The sequence below is a fragment of the Brienomyrus brachyistius genome, chromosome 16 (genome assembly GCF_023856365.1).
Source record: "Brienomyrus brachyistius isolate T26 chromosome 16, BBRACH_0.4, whole genome shotgun sequence".
In the NCBI taxonomy this organism is placed as follows: domain Eukaryota; kingdom Metazoa; phylum Chordata; class Actinopteri; order Osteoglossiformes; family Mormyridae; genus Brienomyrus; species Brienomyrus brachyistius.
This window is the reverse complement of record NC_064548.1, coordinates 18,242,607-18,268,802: the sequence shown is the minus strand read 5'-3', so window position 1 is coordinate 18,268,802 and position 26,196 is coordinate 18,242,607. Positions and strand designations below refer to the sequence as shown.

Sequence of the window (26,196 nt, the reverse complement as noted above, 5' to 3'; positions counted from 1 at the left end):
TAGGGTGTTTGGTATCTTATATTAAAATACATTTTGATGTGTCTTTGCATATCCCTAGCTAGTAGGCCAACAAAATTTATCATGGGATACCCGCTCCCCAAACTCAGCAATTTTATCGTAAGCGGACACCAAAGTCCAGGAACAATTAGGTACAAATAATCACATTCCAGTCCTGCACCAACCCATGTTATTGTTAACAAAATGACAATGTCACTTCAAATCAGATACCAACTGAAAACACATTAAGCCTCTCTCTTTACGAATTATTGCTTTAATTAATCCTTTTAGTGCCGTGTTGTACCCTCAGGCCTTTGCAGGGTGTGGGTGGTCAACCCTGCTTCAGGCAAAACTGTAATTTGTTACCATAACACATTAACTTTGTTAATTATAGGTCAAGTTTATGTGCATGGACTTTAACCAAAAATCACAAGGCATTTCTAGTCTGACTATTATAAGGAGAGTGTCAAGCGACCCCGGACAGGAAAACACGGATCCAGAGGTGCAAACCAACGGTAGGTTTATTGGCGCTAGCCAGGCAAAAGCACAGCGAGGGATTGGCAAAAGTCGAGGTCGTTGGACGGGCAGAGAGGTCGGGATCCGGGTTGTCAGTCCTACAGAAAGGCACGAGACGAGACCACACGAGGGAGCGGGAAGGAGACGTGCCGGGTTCGGCCGGGAAGACAGGTCAGGATCGGGTCTGGAGAAGGAAAGAGAGACAGGCAAGGAGCAAACACAAGGTAAACGGATCAGGCGGGGAAGAAGAGGGAGACGACAGACAAAAAAACCGCTCGGTAAGGCTCGAATACATCTGCTCAATACTTCGCGCGGTGCTGGGGTAATTCGGCTGTATTTGTACTACCGCTCATTACCCTTAACCTCGCACACCCGGTGGTTCCCGCCTGTGTGGGCGTGACAGAGAGAATGAAAATCATTTCACTCTGCTAATTATTGGTGAGCACAGTTACTAAAGTGTGCATTTTTCTCAGCAAATTTACCTAAAGTAAATTTCTTCTATACCTGAATGAAAAGAAAATATTTACTTTATGGTTTAATCATCAGTTTCCCACTAAACAATGGATTATTTTAACAGGTGAAATGTATGTAATTAATGCATGAATTGTCCGTAACTGTCTATTCAGTGAGCCTAGAACCTATTCCAGCAAACATAAAGCACTCCAATGGAGGAATTCCACTCCATCTCAGAGCGCACACACACATTAGGAAATTTGGAGAAAGCAATTCACATAACTGTAACTGTATATATTGGAAGATAGGGGAACACATAATTCTCCATACATAATGCCTCAAGAGAATGAAACCCAGGACTCTGGAGGTGGCTTGACTGCCACCTGGAAATAAAAAATATATGTATTACTTGCTACTACTTGCAAAATGTGCATAAACATAACCTGTATTATTTGTTTTAGATCACAATAACATGAGTTAGTACTGCATGATCATATATCAGTGGAATTCATGTTTAACTATGTTCTGCATTCTAAAGATAGGTAAGGCAGGACTGGTCCCTCAAAGTAACACATAAAGTATTATTCCGCCAGTGCTCAGCTGTCTTACTGTGTGCCAGGGACAGTTTACGGACCGGGCCAGCGGGGCTGCTGCCCAGGGGCCCTTGGGGTGCAGGGGGCCCGTGGGGCCCCTAGCCCAAAACAATTTGCAACGCTTATCAACAATGTATTTTCGTTTGTCTATTTTAGAGGGCCTACATTCTTTGATCCTCTGCCTACAAGGGCCCCTGACCCTATAGGGAGGGCGTTTGGCTGCCAAGGGCCCTTGAATTGTGGTGCTTGTGGTGGTGGTGCTGGTGGTGGTGGGGGAGGGGCCCTCGCGAACGTTTTGCCCAGGGGCCCACACAACCCATAATCCGTCCCTGCTGTGTGCAGTTTCGTGCAGTTACACAGAGACTGGATTGACACAGTTCTATTCCACTGCATCTCATAGCATGAATCTCTTCAACTGCTGATGTTATCTTGGTTGTACACTGTGTCCTCCTTGTGCATCTTAAAAACTGCAATTTCCCAAAAAAGTGTAGTAGCTGAAGGTGAAGTATACCTTGTTTGTTTTATTAAGAGTCAAATTTACTAACATTTTAAATTCAGACTGATTTAGGAAATATTGCTCCTTTGGACTTTTGCTGGACCATATAAATGCAATCTACCCCCCTATAGACACTGACTGCACTATATCTACCCCCCTATAGACACTGACTGCACTATATCTACCCCCCTATAGACACTGACTGCACTATATCTACCCCTATAGACACTGACTGCACTATATCTACTCCCTATAGACACTCACTGCACTATATCTACCCCCCTATAGACACTGACTGCACTATATCTACCCCCCTATAGACACTGACTGCACTATATCTACCCCCTATAGACACTGACCGCACTATATCTACTCCTTATAGACACTCACTGCACTATATCTACCCCCCCATAGACACTCACTGCACTATATCTACCCCCCTATAGACACTCACTGCACTATATCTACCCCCTATAGACATTCACTGCACTATATCTACCCCCCTATAGACACTCACTGACTATATGTTTCATATAATGTTTCATATAAAAAACCGTTTCGTGAAATACTTTTCCACCTGCATTCTGGATTGTACACACATTTTACTGTACTACACTATACTATACTATACTATACTACTGTATACTGTATTGTACTATCCTATACAATGCACATGTATGCATATAGGTAGTGATTCAAGAGTTTATGATACATTCAGCTACTGTGTAATGTGGATTTCTTGCTATATATATATATATATATATATATATATATATATCACTACATAAATGATTAAAACAGAAAAACAAAAAAGGCCTGATTATATAGTAATATATTTCACTATTTTCTTTCACTGGTTTCCAGTGCTGCTCTGAACTGCATGGAATAGTGCATATCTTCTGACACAAATATTTTCTGCAGCTGTTTCCTTTGGGGCTGGATTTTCCTGTTTGGTGACATGGGGCTGAAATTTGATCAACAGAAACTCCGCGCTACTTCTGCTAGGCTGCCTCACGGTTCACTTTTCTTCAGCACGACAAAGCACATTGTGCCGGTACTGTAAGTGTTTCTGCCTGGCAGTGCAGCACAGGCCAGCACGTGATCTACTTACTGAAGACCCCCCTATGTTACCCATCTTGTTTATCTGACCCTCTCCGGTCCTTAACTCTATATAAGGCCAAGCCTGAGATAATGGCCAAAGAAACATCAACTCCTATGGCGACCCCCTGGTGACAGATAAAAGGCTGAATTAGTGTTTCTGCAACCGAGACTTATAGACTTGGATGAACCGAGACTTATAGAGATGATGGATGGATGGATGGATGAATGGATGGCTGCTTCATATTGAAGAATAGTGTGATACATGTCTTGTAAAAAACATAAAAAATCCAGCTCTCCAGCTTGTGAGTGTTCCAGGGACTATTTTTTGCTCCTTGGTTTTGGTTCCCAGCACCACGGGTGACTGTGACAGGTGACACGCATATCTACAGCGCCCCCAGGAAGCCAAGCATGTACATGCACTTATTTTGTATTAATCGAGAAGAAAGTCTCCCTAACACAAATGGACAACATAATACTGGCAGGACGATTCTGTGTAGCTGCTGAAGGCGCTTTACATGCTTCCCGGTGCCCATTTCCATGTCGCTGTGAAAACCTTGGTCATGTGTGAATTCATAATTGCTCATAACTGCAGAAAGGCGTAACCGTTTCTATACCAATGCAAATACTAATGTAATGCAAATAAATATGCTGTACGTTTAGAATTTACAGTGGAGATCGAAAGTTTGGGCACCCCTGGTCATTTTCATGCTTTTCCTTTATGAATCACTTGTTGTTTGGATCAGCAATTTGGTTTAAATAATTATTGCACACTTTCTGTAAATCCTATAAACTTCATTTCACTTCTAAAATATCACTGTGCTTGTCTGCTACATGATATATTTAACTGAAATTGCTGATCCAAACAACCAGTGATTCATAAAGGAAAAGCATGAAAATTATCAGGGATGCTCAAACTTTTGATCTCCACTGTAAACTTAATATGAAAACACTGTGATTTCATTATAAAAATAAGAGGATTCTTCCTCTGAAATTTCCCTGATTTGTTTTCAACGGTTTTACTCCCATTTCTTAGAACAGATTTGATAGAGTTTAGAGTGTTTAATGTTAGTAGACTAACTGTTATTTCTCCAGGAGCTGAGTAATTTGTCTAGCTGTGTTGTAATCCCGCAACTGCATTTTTAAGAATTTTTTTTTTGCTAGTAATTTTTGCATTTGGGTATCACAGGATATTTGATAGCTATATATCAAATTAATGAACATGATTCTTGCTTCCAAACAGCAAAAAGAGCACCGGTCAAGCTCATTTGTGCCAAGGGCAAATGTACAAAGTAGAATTGTGCCCTTGAGAGGTAAAGTGAGCTATCGCACAAAAACAAAGTTTTGAGAAAATGAGCTCCAAAGTTGACATTTTTTCAAAAAATCAGTGTGGCTATACCCTACAATTGATATATATCATACGTAGCACAGATCTCGGTATATTTAAAAGATAGATAGATAGACCCTCAATAATTAATATTGGACACTAAACTCATTTTTGACTGACATGTGGGATAGCCCACTTTACCTCTCAAGGGCACAATTTTGCCCATGCAATTTTGAAAGAATAGCCCACAACACTTCTTGCAAACAGGGAGTGTTTTTTTGCTGTATGTTATCATTCTGGCTTAATTATTTCCGCCAGCACAATGCATACATCTGTTTTCCTTGTAGGATGCTTGGTGCTGCTCTCTCTATGAATGATGCTTGTATCGACCAGGACTGGAAAGAGTCATCTGAATGTGACTGAGCGCTTAAAAAACATTCTTGAAGTCAAGCTCACCTGCAGCCCAAATTTCACAAACAAGCAGGGGGGGTTGGGAGATACTATAATCTCTCTTTGTGGTTTTCAATAGGTTCAAAAGAATCACTAAGCTATAGAAAGTCTCGGAAGTGTCATCAATTTTTTGTTATCAAACGAGCGTCCTCCACGTGGGGATTAGGACACTTTAATCAATGAGCATAAGGAGAGATGTTTAGTTGTAGGGCTTTTAGTAACTTTATTTGGATACCTTTCAGAAAAGGATCAATACCTTGTCAAAGTTGTATCAAACATCCAAGAATTTTCCCCTGGGAGCAATAATTTATCAAAGTTATTCTAATTCAATTATTATTCTATTCCTTAGAATGCATATTTCTAAAATCAACCTGAATGAATGACTGAGAAAGCTTTTATTGTTCTAAGAAATACAAAGTTAAAGAATGAGACTCGGCTGCATTGTACTGCAGACAATGGCGTAATGAATAGGTGCAACATGCAAACCTGAATGTCGTTAGCTGCCCTTCTCACAGATTGCTGTTAAAAATGAGCTGGACAGGTGGCTATGAAGTCACCAAGAGTGAGGTGGAGAATAAATAATTTTTTTATCATTTTCTACAGTTCTGATTGAGAGGCTTACAATGCCTGAGTTGACCTGGCAAAAGAAGCTTCAGCACTTATCTGTCAGATAAAGCAACATAATTTTTAAGGTTGGATAATATTGATGCTGATTCATCTTCCTAGCTATTTGAAACCTGCCACGCCAGGCAGGATGAGTGATTCGAGAGGCAGGTGTTTGGCGAAACAAAAGGGGGGTTTATTGAACTTAAACACTGGAGATAAACCAGGTAACGAGGGATCAAAACGAGAGGAGAATGGGGATGGACTTGGAGATGAACATGGCGGACAGCAGAAGCAACGTTAATGACTAGAGAGGACAAGACAAACAGGTACTGAAATACAGAGACTCGCGGGGGGCAACCAACATTAGGTGTGTCCCATCAGGACCATGTGAGGTAGGAGAAGGTAAGGTCAGGCCGACATGGAGGACAGGGCGTGTTAAAACCAGGAAATGCCAATTTACAGTCTCAGTCTGTCATCTATGTGGGTATTTATTAGCTCCTTACCTATTAATTAGTGTGCACCAAATGCCCAACTATCAATGGACAGTTAATGACCACTTATCTGACTTTGTAATTTTATCAGAGGCACTAAGGACTGTCAGGTCCTGAATACCGTATCATGACAGAAGTTCTGAATATTTTAGACTGGGCTTAATCACAGATGGAAAGGAGGTTTTCAGCCAAAAATTTTTACTTAAGCCCTTCCATGTTTCTTGCCAAAATCGAGCACATTTCTTGATACTGGGCTGCTTGAACCTCTCTGTAGTCTTGCAGTTGCCAAAAATAAATTGGACTGTGAAACGTTTGTGGCAAAACCAGAGCTGCACCCAAACCCTCCCCCTCCAGGCCCTCAGGAGGATCCCAGAGTCAAACCTGCTTGACATGCATTTTCAAGTGTCAGTGAAACACTTTAAAACGATTCAAGGCATCTTACAACTGTAATATAAATATGATTCCTGTGTTTTTTAAAGCAGAAATACTGAAAATCATTTATTCTTAAAACATTTCCCATTTATATTTGATACAATAGAATTATATTATTATGAGAAGACAATGAGACGATGCCCAGTCCTGGGTTATTCCATCCTGAATGGGACATGTGGGTGCAGAAAATTAGTAGATGACAAAGGGAATAATGAAATAGCTAAACAGTGGAAAATATACCAAGCCCAGGCACTGGGGCCAGAGCCATATTGCGTCTTGGGGACATGTAGGGGTAGGTTTGTTGTTTCAGGGGCCACACACAAAAAAATCAGTTTGGGGCTCCTCCTACTGTAGTTACTTTGTGTGGATGACAGGCCTCAACCCCTCAGGGCCCCCATGCAAATATATGGTCTGTGTGGTGGTAAAGACTGCTGCTGATGTGGGCTTCACGTCATCTTGCTTGTCACAAAAGAAAACAAATGATTACCTGATTCCTTAATCCCTTAATTCCCTTTTCTCTCTACTTCTTGGTATGTGTGTCATGCTGTTCCTTCTTATGGTTGTTTTAATCTCCATGAGGTTCATCTGTTGTCATGCATGAACATCGGTAATCCCTCTGGCCTCTATTATGAGGTGCTGGATTCTAGGCCAGTCCATCAGTGGCATGGTCAACAGTATCACACTGACTGAGACACACATACACACGCAATTTTTCAAAATGAATAAATTCGCAGTGGTCTGCAATGTGAATGGGTTAATCTATGGCCCAATAACTCGCGCAATTCAGCCTCAGCACAACAACATTCACGCTGCAATCTAATTCACCACTGGGATAAAACGTTACTGGGCAGTAAGTTCTAGTGTGTAATTTATCTGTGGCTCTTGTCCTTCAGGTTCATCGACACATTAAGGTGCTCCGCTGACCCCTGACGCTGCAGTGAAGCAGAGAGGTCAAACTCTTCCCTCTGTCACTTCTGAGGCATGCGGCTCAATAGGGTTTGCAGATTGCAGTAAGTTACCTACATCCTTATGTTATCGCTGCATCCAGCTGTGTAATGGACATATTTGTCTTTAGTGAAACTAAAATGCTACCTCTGTAACTCCTGTACTCACTTGCTGTACAAGTTGAATACATTCCCATATTTGAAATGAATACTGCACATATGAAAATATTAACTACATTTTCATTTCACATTATTTATATACACCAGTGACCCTGTTCTGGATAAGTCAATAGATGATGGATTGATATTGAACTTATAAATCATGACAAAACTCAGCCACAAGTTGTCTGAATCTGTTAGACTCATCTCATGGAATATATAAAAGGTACATTTTGAGGTTAGAAATGATTCATTTAGAAATGTGTGCTGCCAATTGCCCACGTAATACAAAACCAATAAATCCAATGATGAGATTCTAGAAACCAGACCACATTTCCAACATTGTTAACATCTGTTATCTGCTCCATCGCTTATTCGCTTCTTTAAAAATGGCAAGGATTAATATTTATCAGTATTAATATGGCCTAAGCCCATTTAAGACTATACTCACTCTCTCATTGAATCGACTGAATTTTAATTGTTTTTGTTTCATTCATTTATTGGGAGTCAAAAAAGATATATTTGCATTGTTTTACTGTTATAATTCAATACATGCCTAACTGTTTTGCACGCTCTATTTACTTGTGCAATTACGCAAATCCATTGTTGCACCAGTATTTATAGTACATGGTTTTACATCTGCACTTTGTTCTGTCTGATGCTGTGCAAAAAATGCAGTTTCCTCCCGTGTGTGAAATGACAGCAAGCTGACTACAGCGTTAAGTGTACGTATAGATTTCTATTTATGTTCAAATCAGTCATACCATTCATTAGCAGCAGGTGGCGCCAATGAGACATATGTCCAAGGGAGTCTTTACAGAATCCCTAGAAATTTATTTTGTTACAAGCAAGGACTTTTAAATGAAGAGAATCATCTGTGTCTGGTGTGCATAGCTATATAAGTTGACACATGTTGTTTGAATTTGCTCGTGAGATTTTTGTTTTTGGGTTTTGTTTCTTTTTGCAATAAAATTTATTTTCAGTCTTTGTCTGTAATTGTGCTCACCTTAGTTTGGACACTGGGCAATATGTCAATGGTGGTAATTCAATTCCTGTTGTCATATGTCGTCAGTGGACTGGTTTGTGAATTGGGACTTTTGTTCAGCCTGCAATCAGCCTTCTGGCTCTCTTGTTCCAAGCACCTGAAATGGGGGGGTAATTACAATATCACCAAAAGCAATTTAGATGTAAGAACTTACTTCTTAGCTAACAAAATGCTGTTTTGAAATCCGCGCAGCAGTTCATTCAGAACTTCGAACACAGATCCTGCTGAAGCTGAGCAGGATGTATGAATGCATTAACATTTAATGATAACAAGCTGAATGTCTTTCCTGAGGTCCCCATTCAATCACTCACACACATAGCAACATGGACACACAGTTCTGGCCATAAGCTGACAAATGAGGGTTTTATTATTTAAGTTAGAATGTTGCAAATGTGTTTTTCCTACAAAAAGACTAAACATATATATATATATATATATATATATATATATATATATATATATATATATATATATATATATATATACACACACACACACACACATATTTAAAATATTTAAATATAAATGTTTAATATACTTATGCAGTGTGTGTCAAAGTGGCATGTAAATAAATGTTTTGAAAGTAATACTTGGGCTCTGGTAATAGTGCAGCATGGAAGAAGAAAAAACGTTAAATGTTGCATTTGCCTTTCGGAAGGATCCACTCAGACTTAGGTGTCACACAATACAGATACATTGTGCACCCAGTATCACATAATGTCCTCAGGTGCTGTGAAGGAAGAAAAAAAAATAAAAAAATAGGCATTCTGCCAGCTCATTGGTGTGGGGAGAACTGGGAGAGGAATGTTATGGAACAATTAAAGAAAAATGGTCAATTATTACTAATGCAATAGTATTCCATGTGAGGGAGGCAGATCAGTAATACCCAGCTTGACGGTTTCAGGACAGACCAGCCACTCTGTTATGAACATTAATTACGTGTTTTTGAGTGTTGCTAGCTGCTGTTATACTAATAACACATTAGCGCAAACAAAAGGACTGCATACACCGAAGTAGTTCTTGCTTGTTCGTTGGCGTGGGAAAAGGCGGTTCTAGTGTTATTAGGGGGTAATCAGCGTCACCTGCAAGATCGTTATTTTTCTTTTTGCTGCAGTTGTTTTCATTATTACTTTATTTAACTTGACACACCACATCTTTAAATTCTAATTCTTGCATTAAAATATAGACCAGTTAATATTGATGGTATCTCATGCCGCGTCATATGTTTTAAAATTACTACACACTGAATATTGAATTGAAGCTTGACATTAAAAAAAATTAAGTCGCAAATCAAATCGTAATCGCCATGTCTGTCAGAAAAATCGCGATTAGACATTTCCCCCAAATCGTGCAGCCCTAGAACACAGCAAAATTCTGTACTTGTAAAAAATCATGGTCAGGTCCAAGTGTACAGCAAGTGTAGAGCACCCCATGGTTCTGTATTTCACTATTGTGAAGAAAAAGAGCATATAAAAGTAATTTATTTATTTGCTATTTAACAAAACCTAAAAAAAAACTTGACTCATTTTACAGTTGATTTATCATGCCATTTTCAGTTAAAGCATTTATTGATTTTTTTTTCAGAGTGTCATTAAGCCTGCTGGCAGAGACATATTCTGCTTCACAGACTTCTGGCAGGCCTGCTTTGTAAGATGGGCACCTCCATCAGTATGGATTCACTTGCTCCTGCACCCTTCTGAATGTAGGAACCAAGCCTTAATTTGTTCCTCCCATAGCTTCTGCTGAAAACCACACCCAAGCTCAAACCACATAAAACAATTTAAAACATTAATGCTAATTATGTCAGAAAAAACATACTAATAATACTACAGTAACAAGTTACATCCGCTCTTTGATACAATCATTGTTGTTCACTGTAAGTAGTAGAACATTTCACAATGACCAGTAATGGGGTGCTCTTTGCTAATTTCCACATTAAATATTCTTGAATGTATTATTTTATGAGATCTTCCATTAAGATAGAAGAAATACAAAAGAATATAAGAGTGCTAATTCACATTTAATATCTGATTTATGCGAGAACATTTTCAACAAGGACAAGGTGCTGGGAATCTGCACTCATCAAACTGTCACATATTTGGTCATTTTAGAACAAGCATGTCTGAAAACAACGAAAAATGGTTGCCCATACTTTGGCTTTGAATCATAGTTCAAAATAACTAGTAGAACCTAATCATGGGTTTATTCTCCAGACGGTCTCTTTTGAGAATACTCACTGATGGGCTACAAGTTGGTCTGATTCGTGACTGGCAGGTTTAGTCATTAAACAAGGAAGTCATCATGCATCAGCTTTGATATATACAACATATCATACTCTTTCCTATAGCTACCACTCCTGAACTGAAAGAGAAGATCCCCTCAATACCTGAAGTACTAAGTGTGAGATTTAATCACTGTGAAACATTAGAGAACATTAGAGAAAAGTCATGCTTCTGAAATGCATGTTTGATTCCTTCATTCTTTTGTATGATCTTTCATGTACTACATCTCATAAACTGTAAGGCACTTGGTGAGATGCTGATTTTCCCATTTTCTATTGTTGAAACTGGACTTCTGCACTACCTCAAAAACTGAACCCCGGTGTTCTGACGAGTTGAGCTACAGTACCTATCGAGACATACTATCGAGCCTTTTTGCGCATATTCAGTTCCACTGTTTGGGGGTTAGGGTTAGGTTTTAGTGGTTAGGATTAGGGAAAGGGTTTTAGGGTTGTTTTGGGGGTCAGGGTTAGGGTTAGAGTAAGGGTTATGGTTAGGGCTATTGATTAGCTCTACAGTAGCCTAACTCAACAAAGTATAGCTCAACTGGACAGAACACCGGTGTTCTGACGAGTTGAGTTACCTATCGAGACATACTATCGAGTCTTTTTGCGCATGTGCAGTTCCACCGTTTGGGGGTTAGGGTTAGGTTTTAGGGGTTTGGCTTAGGGGAAGAGTTTTAGGGTTTTTTTGGGGGTCAGGGTTCAGGGCGTAAGGCTATCGAATAGCACTACAGTAGCCTAACTCAAGTAGCTCAACTGGACAGAACACTGGCAAATGGCTGCCTATGCACTGTGTGCTTGCGTAAGAGTCACATCTCACTCCGTGACAACAACAACCAGTATGTCTCTAACTTGCAGAAAGCAAGAAACAAGAAAAGAGATGAAAATCAGACCTATCACTGCCATTAAATATTAAACTGCGTAATATAGAATTATCGGCACATAATTCATTTTTAATAAGGCGGAGCTTCTTGCCCTTTGATGATAATAATAAACACGAAATCAGGTATGTCTTTTTCATTATTAAGCAGCCTTTCCAAGGAACACTGCATTTTATGCCATTCATAGCCATATTATGGTCTGTGGTGTTGTTATTGGGAGTGTCATGCTGATGGTAAGAGTGCTTTCCTTTTGAAAACAACTCCACATCAGCATCGCAAAGAACTTGGGACAGTGAGATGGACAAAAATACATTTATTTTGTCTTCCTAATTCCATCACTGTCAATTCAATTGGTTATTCTTAGTGCACAACATTCTAATGGCATCCTATCAGAAGCCCATCTTGTTGCTGGTTCAGTTGTTTGCTGCAAAACTAACTGCAATTGGCCAGAGGATAACAAGCAAGAGGGAATATGGTGTAATATGGTGCATCAAAGAATGTGCTCCTTTTATGTGCAATACTGGAAAAATGAAATAGCACTTATCAAATTCAGATACATACCAAATCTCTCGTTAAACCAGAAAACATATTTTCATACCAGAAAAGGGGGACGTAGACATCTGAGAATTATATTTGTAGATGGATGGAATGAATTAAATGAATAAACCGTGCTTGTCATTGTCATGGTTATTCCTTGTGCATCATGGGATAAGCCATGGACAACAGCAGTCCTAATTGGATATTGAAAACCAAGTGTTGGATTAATGAATTCGATGAAAAAGCAACCTGAGAAAATAATTAAGCAGATGGCTGAGAACTCCTTGTTTTGCTTATTACTATGGGCACTGTATATTAATTTACGTGGCCATTATTGGGTTATAAACAAAGGATATACCAGTGAGTTACAAAAGGACAGTTATTTCTTAACCACTCTGACAGCTAAAAACATTCATGTACGCAAATAAAATTACAGTTATATGATGACATAAAATTATGGTGCATGTTGGGTCTTCGATTTTTGCACAGCCCAGTCTCTGCTGTGTTTATTATTATTACAATGTGTTTCTTTCTTACTTCAGGCCGTTACTCCTAACAAATGTTATCAGAATAGGATTGGATAGAATAGGATAATAACCCAACACTCAGGTGATACATTCGTCAAGGTATGACACAATTTAAATTCTTTAAATCAGACTTCTTTAAATTGTAAAACCAGGGACATAATATTAATACATCCGTCTCGGAAAGGCCATTTTATTTACAATATTTTTTCATTTGTGGAGAACAGTGCCTCCATTTCAGTTTATTTCCCTTTCACCGAGGTGAGATACAAGTCCACAAACACAGTGCTTTTCTGACAGTGAGAGTATTGGATGGTCATAAACAGTCGAGTTTATTGTACGACTCACTTTGCTCATTAGCAAACCACAATGCCAGTCTTCACCTCTTGACATGGCCGCACCACAGCAATGCAAGCCTAGAATTCCTACTGTAGAACAAGCTAGAGTTGCAAGATAAGATTTCTTGGTCTGCCCTGCTTTCCATGCCGGTACTGTGACGTACCACGTAAGGTGAAGCATGGTGAAAATTAGATGATGAGATTAGATTGTTGTTTTTTTTTACGTTATTTATGGTTCTTAAATACCATTTAACATTAATTAAATTGTAACAAAACAAACGGTGTCATACTGACACAAATAGCAGCACACAGTTCCTAATATATTTGTCCATTGAACTTAAAAACCCGCGACCCGACTCCGGATTAAGCGGGAGATGATGGATGGATGGATGGATGAACTTAAAAAACCATAAAGCTAGCAAGCGAGAAACCAAGAACAAACTATGACCGTGATAAAAATGTGAAATTGCGTCATTATGCTCTAACTCTATGTTATCAGTCTGTCAGTGAAACAGTTACATAATATCCAGTTATATCTGCTACGTAATGCGTGATATATGTTCCAAAAGCAGCCATATGGTGTGACTATGCACAGACGATTCTTTCCACAAGAGTGACTTTGGATTCATATTAACAGTGCATACAACAGATGGGGGTCCCATTAACCCTAAGTGTAACACCACCAATGACTAAAAGTATGACTTATAACCAGAATATGAAAACCATGTTAAACAATATATTTATCGTATCTGCAAACTCTATACCACTTTATAATCAGCTGCAGCTGCTGGCTCAATCCCAATTTTCGCACGCCGTACCTGCCAACACCTCTCCCCGCATTTCTCCTGTACCTCCACTACCCTTCCCAACGTACTCCTGTTTTACCATTTCTCCCCATAAACTCCCAGTCTTCCACAGTCACACTTTTATGATCATGAAAATTGATCGTCCCACATAGAGTATTATGTTATTTCATCTTATAAAGTTTTTCCAAGATAGATCAGGTTACTGTACTAAAATCTCTCTCAAAGCCCACTTTTTTTTCCTTTTACTAAAATCTCCCTATTTTTCACAACCTAATGTGTATTGAATAAGTGTTGATCAGATGGATGTGTATAAACGCTATCACTGTCTCTTGCCAAGATTTAAATTTTGGGAGGGTGGGCCCATGTTTCCACTGGGTAAAGTGTGGATTCAAACCCCCCGATTACTAGCATTATACATCGTCCTGTAGGATTAATGTTCAAGCTTAAGTTGTTTATACGATATAAATTCACTATAGCTGAACTTATGACCTCACAGTCTTTCACAAAAATGGCTCATAGTATTACTTACAGAGTTTGTGTCAAATTATTCTTTCCCATTTCTTCCCTTAAGATCTGCAGCTGAAGTAACACACAGAGGCACGGAAGTCAACTCATCTGATGAATGTATGTGTTTACGACAATTAACTTTTGGGGGGCATAAATTGCCACATGCTGTAATGTATATCATTGTAATGTATATCATTGTAATGTATATCATTCTAATGTATATCATTCTAATGTAAATCATTCTAATGTATATCATTAAGAACCTTTCAATATGTTTAGTTGTGCTTTCTTTGAAACAGAATTACCGTTCCACAGTTTATAAATATACCCACAGTTTACAGAATTGATGAAGGCCTTTCATAGCTTCAAATTTTTTATTAAGAATCTCGAGAGTATCAGGGGAAAAAATAACCATATACTCCCACTGTTTAAAGAGACTGAAGGGGCACTAGTTCTAGGGCTGCCATGACTAGAATATTGCTTTTATGGAAAGTTGATCGTGAATATATCAAGATATGCATAGTGACAAACAAGATGCACATTTGTTCAAAATCTATACACTGTTGGGAGATTCTAAGAAATGATGGATTACTATGTGAAACATGCTTACTTAATGCATATTATCGGTTGGTTGTGGACATGCTCAGCAGTCAGCCAGAGGCTGTAATTACATTTACATTTTTTTTATCAGACACTTTTATCCAATGTGAATACATGCTGTACGCAACAGCCCAGTTCCAGGTCCAATATCCATATTTTCATTAGAATAAGTAGGAAACAATTTGACTGCTTTGAATGTTCGAGTGATGTGATGCAATTACCTCTCATTTATATGCTCCACAAAAAGATAGAGCTGCCTGTGATTATTGAATCTTATCTTGAAAACAGGTAAGAACAGGTATCCTTTGCTGTTGTGAAGGCATCTGATTGGCTGGTTAGAAACATGTGGCCACTATGGTGCGTACAAAGGGAAACGGGTGGAATTTGCAGGACACTGACTGAACAGAATAAACCAGCACTTGCCAATAAGATTTACGCTTTTGAACGGCCATCTTCAACAAGCTCGAGGTGTAATATTTCTACAGTATAGATGACCGCTGGTCATTATGAATCTCCCATGATGCATTTCGGATTAGTAAATGCCCCACCGCTTTCCCACACTCACATAGTTTGTCTTTGTGTACCTAGATGATACTAAAATATTCTAAAACTCCATTAAAGAGAGTTTATCGCTCTGTGCTCAGTCTTGATCAAATACCGTTGGGTGCAAATAAGTTCTTGTTCTGTCTGTTTTGTTGGGTTTTGGAGTGCGTTTCGATTTGTCGCTTGTTGACGTTTAGTCCCAGTTTTCGCATGTTATTGAGTGTTACCTTCAATGGTTTGTTCAGTACAGTCTCAGTCTTTCTTTTTAGAATGCTTCTGGAACTGTACTCAGCTTCTGATGCCGTGGACGGTTGCCTTGGTTTCAGTGGCAATTTCTTCCTGTGCAGCCAGAAACCGTTGTCAGCTTGTCTATACAGTCAATTCCCCTATTCCTAATTTACACATAAATAAAACAGCAGCAGTATTACCGCATTCATCTTTCTTGTGGACAGAGCATCTGTGCATTTTATTCAGTATAATCCATTATTGATATTCAATGGCCTATCGTTTGTAATGTGTCTTGAGAAGATTGGCAATGTGACAATAGATTCAGTCTCAAGATGCACTTGTAGTGAATAATATGATAAAAATGTATTTCTAGATACCAAATATAATTTGAACACAAAGTGAGATAATATTATGGGGGACATTAACCCTGAAGTTTGAGAGAAGATGTTTTATATGAGGAAACAGGACCAATCATGGAAGAGGCCTCCACACAGGCAAATTGGACTCAAGAAAATGTATCACTTATTCAGCCATATTATCTATTAACTTTGTCTTTCTGCTGGAAGCATAAAAACACATCGTACAATTTTAAAAGTTATCAACAAAAGGTTCACTTTCAACTAAGACTTACCATGAAGAAAGCTTTGCACGATTATGGCAAATCTCATGAGTCTGAAACGTGTAGAGTGTTTGGTAGCTGACGTGGAAACTGCAAAATACAGTTATTTTGAGGCTGACCCCTATTCCTGACCTTTATTCTATATGCATATTACTGAAAGACTGCTGAGTACTGGTACAATTAAGCAAAATTAAAATGTCTCTATCATGAGGAATTATTTAGATAAAACGTCTCTCGGTAAGCTGACGAAAACTTTCAACAGGATCAAGTTTATTTATTAGACACACCTTGATAATAGCAATATAATTAAGTGTCTAAATAATCCTTTGAGAGTTTGCATGTTGACCTATGATGAATTCTTTAATTGGCAATTGAGAGTTGGCACAACGTGCATTTTACGTTAGCTGCAGACGTTGAGTTGATGTAACCCAGACATTGAAAGTAGGTTGGCACATGGTCCCCATAATGTCCGTGGGACGTTGGTTTTACGTTGGCCACAGGGAATTGCACACATTTGCTTATCACTACTTAGTTTACTGCATGTTGGGACAACGTGCATTTGACGTTCGCTGCAGACGTTGAGTTGACGTAAACCCGATGTGCAGATGCACGTCCGGCCAACGTCTGCTAATGACGTTGGGGCTGACGTTATGTCCGACGTTCTACCAACGTTGGGCCAACGTTAAATGTTAGCTGGGAAGCTGTCATGGTTGTGGTATACTGTACAATCTGGACGTTGGCTGCACGTCTGGACAATGTCCGGGACTGACCATGAGTTAGTCAATACCCGACGTTGTCAGGACATGAAGCCAACGAAGAAAAGGGATTGTTATGGAATCCTTTAAACTTTTTCTGTGGAGGTATAGGTTGTACAGTTCATCTTGATCTGAAAAGAAATCTGTATAAATTCTATCTTGGACATAGAGTAAAGGTCTACTCTGAAGTCTGCCAGACGTTATGCCGACGAAAAATTTTGATGACATCAAGTGTATTTCATCGATTCATCGAAATTAGATAAACGAAAAACAGTAAATAAAGGCCCAATTGTACAAAAAATGAGCAAACGTTAATGATTTAATGAAGCTGTTGGCCCAGTCTTTCAGCTCATATCCATCCTTGGTGAATTTGGAATGGATGACTTGAACAACAACCAGACTGATAAAGATAATTTTTTCTCTGACATTAGCCTATAAAGGCAATGTCTGTACTGATAGTCTGCATCTTCTCCTACATGGATGGGCGTTATACAGCCAGTCCTATACTGTACCTCATCACTGTGCTGGCCAACGATTTATTTAATCATTCCGTTAATGGGATGGTATTCTTCCTCCTCACAGACCAGGGTACATGAACAGAGGAAGATAGTCGTTTGTTCTGAAGGTATTTGCTATTCCATGGAGCAAATGGTCTTAAAAATGGTCTGAAACAAAAAATACAAAAATCAAAATTACTTCATAATGTCAAATAAGATTCTACCCCCCTTGATTAAAAACCTTGTGAGATTTTTTTAACACCTGGTGCCGTAATCAAAATAGGTCAGATTTTAAAATGTTTAAGATTGCAAAAAGGTGTTTCCATATTTAACAGGCTGTGAGGCAGGTTTCACACATCGCTGCAGGTAGACCTTCGTTAAAGTGTAAGTAAAATAAGGCAGTGAAAATGGATTGTAGGACGTTCGAGAACATTAACAAGATAGTAGCATGAGTAGCAAAGTAGACAAGGGAGCTGGAGTTTAAGGCCGAGGGGATACAAATTATATGCAGCACTTGAGCAGACTGGATCTGGCTGTGAATCAAAGGCTGTATATTAAATGGCAGTGGGATTTCTGAGCTGGAATGGGCATATCGTTCGGAACCAAGCTAGCAGCTCAGAGACCTACATTGGCCAAGTGTTAAGTGGACAGGCTAATAGATCTGAATAGTGGAGATTTTGACTCCAATGAAAATTGTGTCTGGGATGACATTCAACAGAATGATATAAATCACAAAAAGGCTTTTTGGAGGCCCAAATGGTAAGGAATTTATACTCTGTAAAATACATAGTGCTTTTGTCTCAAGAGCTGGTATCTTCCTAGTCCCTTAATCCACTCAGGACACTGAGATGTTGGAGGAATTAAAAGCTGCAATGTAAGATGTCTGTCCTCCGTTTTCTGACTGTCACACCCTGCCCACCCCAACCCACTTGTGTGATCCTCATATTTCCTGCATGGCGTGGCCTCAAACTAGCCACACCTAGTACCTATCAGGCTTAGCTTTTGTTCCTGCCTTTCTGTTAATCCTTCACATCTGCCTTGTGTCCTGCCCCATCGTTAGCCCTGTATATTACTGCTCCCCAAGCCCGAGTTCCCCAGTCCAGTCACTGTTCTCTGGCCCCCTGCTCCCTTTGTTTGCCCTGCTTGTTAAGTAAGCATGCTTCACATACAGTAGTTCCCCATCCAGGGGTTGCTCTCACACAGCCTGCATCAGGCCTGCATTTCTGCCCTTTGTCGTAACACCAAACTTCATGCAATTATTATTTTTATATATATATATATATATATATATATATATATACATATATATATATATATATATATATATATATAGCAGTTATCACTTAGCATTAGCATTTAGTGTTTTTTTTCTTTCAAGTTCCTGCAAATACTGTAATGTACTGTTCTTACAAGCAATGCACATGTAATAATTACCTTGTTCTTGCTAATATGTGGTGTCGCACTGTTTTATATTCGTGTATTTGCACACCAGCTTTGGGAAAGCACAGACGAGCAGGGCTCGAGCTTGCTTCTCTGACTGTAAGGAAGAATGCTTTCATTTCCCTCCTGTGACACACACTCACCCACATTCACACTCACACACCTTCAGATACATTCACAGAGCTCTTTGGAATCAATCTGTGAGACACCGGCCCTCCTTCTGGCAACAATAACAATCTGATCATTAGCAAATGGAGAAATGTGGGTTCATTAGCAGGAGGTGGTTAAACCCTCCTTCATGTCCCTGTGCAACATAGCGCCCAAAATGCAAAACAATGCTTTCATGGAGGAAGACAAGATACTTAAAGGGGAAGATTATTTTTAAAGCTGGTTGTCTGGCTCAGATCAATTTAATTAGACACACTGGTATTCTTGAAATGGAATTTCTGGTGAGGATGATGAAAAATGATGAGGATGGTTATTTCAGCTTCAAGTAAATCACTGGGAGGGGAAAAATTCTGTATATATTTAACACGAAAATGATAAGTTGGGACAATCGGTGGACATGGTAGGCAAGTATATCATAATCTAGCCAGTATGCTCTTCAGAAATGTGAGCAAAATAAGAACTGTATAGTATTAGAGACACATGTGTTATAGCTGGAGGATACAACCTTGGAGCTGACAATCTGAAGGCTTTTTATGCTACTAGATAGACACAGCTGGAGATGGTAAAGTAGAATGTTATATACCAAAAATACAAAACAATCTAATGTAGACTGGACAATGTTTGTTGTGTCACACGTTACACAGCTATTCAGCATGTAATATTCCATGACTAGCATCATATTCGCTGTTCCCCCCAGCCTCAGGTTATATGGTTCCTGGAAAATGTTCCAGGGTCATTGTGACCCTTTAGTGGAAAAGTCGTTATAGACTATTGATGGCTGGATGTTTTTTGAATGTTTAGAAAGTATGTATTAAATGGAAAGAAATAATAATGGTGACAAACAAAGCTGCTTGTCCGTAAGTAAATTAGTAAGTGGGTCAATGACGTGACAATAATTTATTTGTAGCAATACGGTTCAGTGAAAATCTCAAAATATCTCAAAATCTCAAAATGATTAATTACTTGGATACATTCTTTTTTGAGGACCTAGTGTAAAATTTCTGGTTTTATTCTATACTGAGTAAATATTTGGGGGATGATGGCAAAGATGTCAGTGTGGTGCAACTGTAAAAACTGTGTACCAAATAAGTAAACTAGTTTAGCGTAACCGTAGAATATACCTGTTTAACAGAAAATAAAATTAATGGAAAACCATTGTACTGAATATTATTATTAATTTGGGGACTTATATTAGTCAGTACAACTTCCTTTAATTTTGAGTAATATAACCCCATTCAAAGAAGCCATTTTATTTATATTGTGTAGGAAATATCATAGAGATGAATTCCTGATGACCCTAAATGTATGCCAAGGTTATTCTAACTCAAAATATCAGCAAAACGGCACTTCAAAATATCAGACAATTGAACATTTTAGGTTCAATTATGCTTAAGTTTACATGTCAAATGGTATAAGGAAGTCACTGAAAATCATGATAATTATGAAAGTATTTATTAAGTATTGATTTGAAAAATTATGCTTGAAGCTTTCACACCAAGGTCATGTGCCAAATGTCTCCATTTTCATGGGCTAACAAATTTGATTTTAACCTGAAATGTCAAATGGTGTAACCTAGAACTAACTTTCTATGTGGAACTATTTTCAAGTATTCAGTGTTATATTTTTGGAAAAAGTGATTTATCCTCAATGTTATTATCAAAGCTCAGCAAGGCTAGGATAAAATGACTTGGGTGTTTTAGAAATGTTTATCTTTAATGCATATTTGTATTCAATTCACTTGCAATTTTAAGCAATATATAATGTAATATATGTACATAAGTTGATGATGTAGCAGAATAAAGTAGAAGAAACCCTGACTGTTGAATATGAATAGCAGTTTTAAAAGACCTGGAATTCCAATAAGAACATAAGACATTTACAAATGAGAGGAGGCCATTCAGCCCATCAAGCTCGTTTGGGGAGAACTTAACTAATAGCTCAATCATATGGCTTCAGTGATAGGAGAAATGTTACTCGAAGATTAAAATTTATATCTGTAAATACAATTTGTTGAATTTCTATTTCATAACTAATACAATGTAATGGAACCTATAGGTGAATGTTCATGCTGTTGCTATATCCAGTTGCCAAAAGGTGTGAAAGTTAGTTTACAGGCACAGACACACAAACACACACACAAACAAACGGACATTCACAGACACACAAATACACACACAAACAAACGGACATTCACAGACACACAAATACACACACAAACAAACGGACATTCACAGACACAGAAACAAACGGACATTCACAGACACACAAACACACACAGAAACAAACGGACATTCACAGACACACAAACACACACAGAAACAAACGGACATTCACAGACACACAAACAAACGGACATTCACAGACACACAGGCAGATGCATAGGCTCTGTTGAGACTTGGTTTGAAAATGCGTCTTGAGCGAGCGAATCACAAGTGGATATCCAAGACACTTTTTGCCATTTTTGCCTCTATTTGTCATGCGTCTCCAAGGATGCATTTCCAAGATGTTCAGCTGACCGCTTACATTCAGATTTTTTTGAGCGTTTTCACCCTGCCACCAAAACAGCCACCATGTCCTGCATTGATGGCATATTTTCCTACGACACTCTTTTCAGGGACGCGTCGATATGTATTGGCATTTACATTACAAAGATATGTGGTCAGATGTGTCCCAGACTACCTTGGTGAGTGGTTTGAGTGATCAGATCACAATGTGCCTTGATGGTCATTTTCACTTGTATGTATTGCTGTCCTCTTGTGATCCAGCTGGCCAAGATGCAATTTAAAACCAAATATAAACAGGGCCTCAGTCAGACAGAAACACACACACACACACACACACCCACACACAAACAAACACAGGCACACACAGACGAAAGCACACAGACACAGACACGCACGGACACATGGACAGACATGTTTTACCCTGATTCATTGTGGCTAGATATTTTTCTTAAGTAAAATTACAAATGAAGACAGGAATTCACGATTCATGTTGTACGATGCTTTTTACATATTCTTGTTGGGTTTGATTTCCAGTGTCAGTTTCTTCAACAACCCTTGGTCTGCAGATGCAGCATGGTCAGGTGGTGTAACTGGCTTGTGTCAACTAGTGTAACCCGTATTTTTAATAAAGATATGATGATATACATAATAAAATATATTCCTCTCTGTTGCAGTAAACATTTTTTAATAACCGTTTTTACACAGTTTGTCAAAGAATATTTAGAAAACAGGTGTTCTCAAGCGTATGTCCCACTCAATATTGCAAAAAAAAAAAAAAACACATAAAATTTTAATTTAGAGATAATCCTAATAAAACCAGTTTTTATGTAATATTTTTAAATGAAGTAATTATTTTTATTAGTACACTTCCATACAGCGGTGTCAAACTCCAGTCCTGGGGGGGGCGGAGCCCTGTGTATCTCAGTTCTTTCCCTGTTCCACCACAAATGATTCAGCTCAAAAGCTGAGTGGTAATTAGCATAAGGAGTTGAATCAGGTGTGTTAAATGAGGGGAAACCCAAAAATGTCCAGGGCTCCAGCCCCCCAGGACCGGAGTTTGACAGTCTTGCTCTAGGTGGATGAAATATTTAATATTTTTTATTCTTTTTGTGGTTATTTTCAGGCACATTCAGTTTTTACAGTTTGTAAAAAAGGTGTAAATGTCTTCTCAAATGACATGCAACCAGCATGAATATGAAATGTACATTTTAACAAACCCAATGCATTCCATTAAAAAGGTTTTTAAAAAATGTTTGAATTGCTCATTGTGGCAACCCTTGTGTTGTATACAGTGCACCAAGTATCATTGTAGTGTGACCATAAAACAGAAATCTAGTCTGAAACGCCTGTGAAAAATAACTTAATCCATTCATTAAGTACATTCCAGCAGTGGGTAGCCTTATGGTCTACACTGTAGTCTGAGATTACAACGCTTACCTTGGCTCATTAATCATGACTACTTATAAGTTAAATTGACTAAATTAAGGCATTTTAAGTGCCTTACTTGCTGTTCGTTTTGCGGTTAATAAACTCCAGAATCTCTGATTTAGTTTGAACTGACAGCTATACTCACTATGCATCCAGGACTGGCTGATCCTCAATGTATGTGGCTTTGGATAGAAGTATCTGCTAAGTAAATAAATATAAATGTATCTATTATGGGGTGATAACATAGAGACACCACATAAAACGACTAGCTCCCATATGTCAAAATGATAATGCCCCATACACACTTGTAAACAAACTCAAGAGTGGTTCTGGAGTGGTGGGGTGTCCCCTGACTCTTTTCCCCAAACATAAAGACATATAAATTCACTGCAAAGTCAGCTACTCCTGTAGTATGGGACAATTATACTTTATGCTTGATGTCAGTATGTAATTAATGCAATTTTCTGAATTTATGTGAACACCAGTCTTGTAAATAACAATGCTAATGCCTAAATGTCTGTCTCTCTTTGTTGGCAGTAATTGGGTCACGCCTGCTGTTAAATGAGAATGTCGAATGAGAAGACTTCATTGGATTTTCTCGTGAATGTGGTAAGTCGCATGGTCCCACGCTGACAGACCATTTATCATCTCAGTGTTTGTGGGAATGTGTGACTGATGGAACCTGGCTGGACTTCTGATGGAACATTGCTGTAATTCTGATGGAACATTGCTGGACTTCTGATAGAACATTGCTGTAATTCTGAGGGAACATTGCTGGACTTCTGATGGAACATTGCTGGACTTCTGATGAAACATTACTGTAATTCTGATGGAACATTGCTGGACCTCTGATAGAACATTGCTGTAATTCTGATGGAACATTGCTGGACTTCTGATGGAACATTGCTGGACTTCTGATGGAACATTGCTGTAATTCTGATGGAACATTGCTGGACCTCTGATGGAACATTGCTGTAATTCTGGTGGAACATTGCTGGACTTCTGATGGAACATTACTGTAATTCTCATGGAATATTGCTGGACCTCTGATGGAACATTGCTGTAATTCTGATGGAACATTGCTGGACTTCTGATGGAACATTACTGTAATTCTCATGGAATATTGCTGGACCTCTGATGGAACATTGTTGTAATTCTGATGGAACATTGCTGGACTTCTGATGGAACATTACTGTAATTCTCATGGAATATTGCTGGACCTCTGATGGAACATTGCTGGACCTCTGATGGAACATTGCTGTAATTCTGATGGAACATTGCTGGACTTCTGATGGAACATTGCTGTAATTCTGATGGAACATTGCTGGACTCATGACACACATCTTAGGGCTGCTGCTCCTTCAGTCTTTCTTGTTTGTTTGTCTAACACTGCTGTCAGTCACGTTGATTGGCATGTCCTAATTGCAGCTGAAATGATTAACCTTTAAAGACTTCTGTTGAAACCTGGCCGACTAACGAACAGAGCAGCAGAGGTCCCCAGCCTCGTACTCCCCGGCTGATAATCTCTACACTGTTTCTTGCATTTTTTAATCAAGCGCTAACCAATTATCTTGCACAGGTCAGGACACATTGCTGAAAGTCAAACGTAATATGCTGTTTTTTTGTTACGTATAATTTTGTTAGATTTAGGTAGAAACAACTAAGTCTCTTCAATTGTTTCCCTGGCTTCTGCATGTGTTTTGTCTTCATTTTTTTCAGCCATTGTTTGGACCACTGCAACTGGAAAATGATTCTAAGTTGGTACCTCCAAGTCAGAACATTCTAACAAGAATACAGCTATGATAACTAATTCATGGGTATGGTTACGGTAAGATTTAAAGTAAGATATCAGTGGCTGTAGTGTAGCATTCTATCTCAGAGTATAGTTACTGTGTGTAACCTTGTGGCTTTAATTCCACCATGTGGTGTGTTCTGTATCCGTACCCTGGCTTCTTCCATATTTTCGCAGTATTTCATTTATTGAAAGCTCCGGATTTCTTCCACAGTCCAAACACATGCGGTTTGGGTTTCCCTACTTTGTAGTCTGGGATTCCTGTGATTGGCTGTAGGCCTGTATGATCTTGTACTGGATATCGGTTGATTGAACATAGATGAATGCAAGGGAAACATACTGTAAAATCAAACACACAAAGACTGTATTATCAATCCCTGGCAAAACTGTGGAAATACCTAGTGAACCAAATTCACTTGCCACCTCCAAAGCTTTTCAACTCCGTGAACAATCAGAAAGATGTTTGCATTGTTGATGAATCAGACTTTTTGTAGTAGTGTATAATATGAATAAAAGTATGGTGATTGGTACTCCAGCTGACTGTAGTTCTTGGATTCTCTCTATGTGCAATGTGTCCTCACACCTCATTTTTCATTTATCTAATTTAGAATGATATCACCTTATTTTGTGCAGATATTTATTGTATCGCATGCCATCATTACTCAGACATGTTATTGCTTTTCCCTAATTATTATGTTGCCAGCTCATTTTTATATACTCAACCAATTAAGTTACTGCTGTTTCCTCATTAGTTTTGTTGTCCCCCAGATACACGTGATTGCTATGAGAAACGATATGACAAGCTGAGTAAATGGAAATTCCAACAGTCATTAAGATTGAGTACATCTCCGAAGATGCGTACTTTGTATTCTGATGGTGATGGGACAGTATGTGTCAGAGGTGCGGGTTAGCGGACGGACAGGAAGGGTGCAGGGAAGGACGAGGCAGGCAAGCAAAATGAGGGGAAAACTGGGGATTTATTAAGGCAGAAGACGGCTACGGAATGGGCAGGATGGAACAACAGCATTGCCATCCACTGATATCAATGACGGACAAAAAGCGGGGAAAGACGTGGACTGAAATAGACAAGACATGGCAAAACAACAGGGTACAGCAGGGTACAATTAGGGAAGCACACGTG

General features: G+C 38.8%; 1 long non-coding RNA gene across 1 annotated transcript; it reads left to right on the top strand.

Annotated features, from left to right (window-relative positions):
- The first annotated feature begins 466 nt into the window (after positions 1-466).
- Positions 467-24,210, top strand: LOC125709534 (uncharacterized). The gene is made up of 4 exons (XR_007382746.1): positions 467-791; positions 7,353-7,469; positions 14,546-14,598; positions 23,801-24,210. It is a non-coding gene; the product is annotated as an uncharacterized LOC125709534 (long non-coding RNA).
- The last annotated feature ends 1,986 nt before the right edge of the window (positions 24,211-26,196 follow it).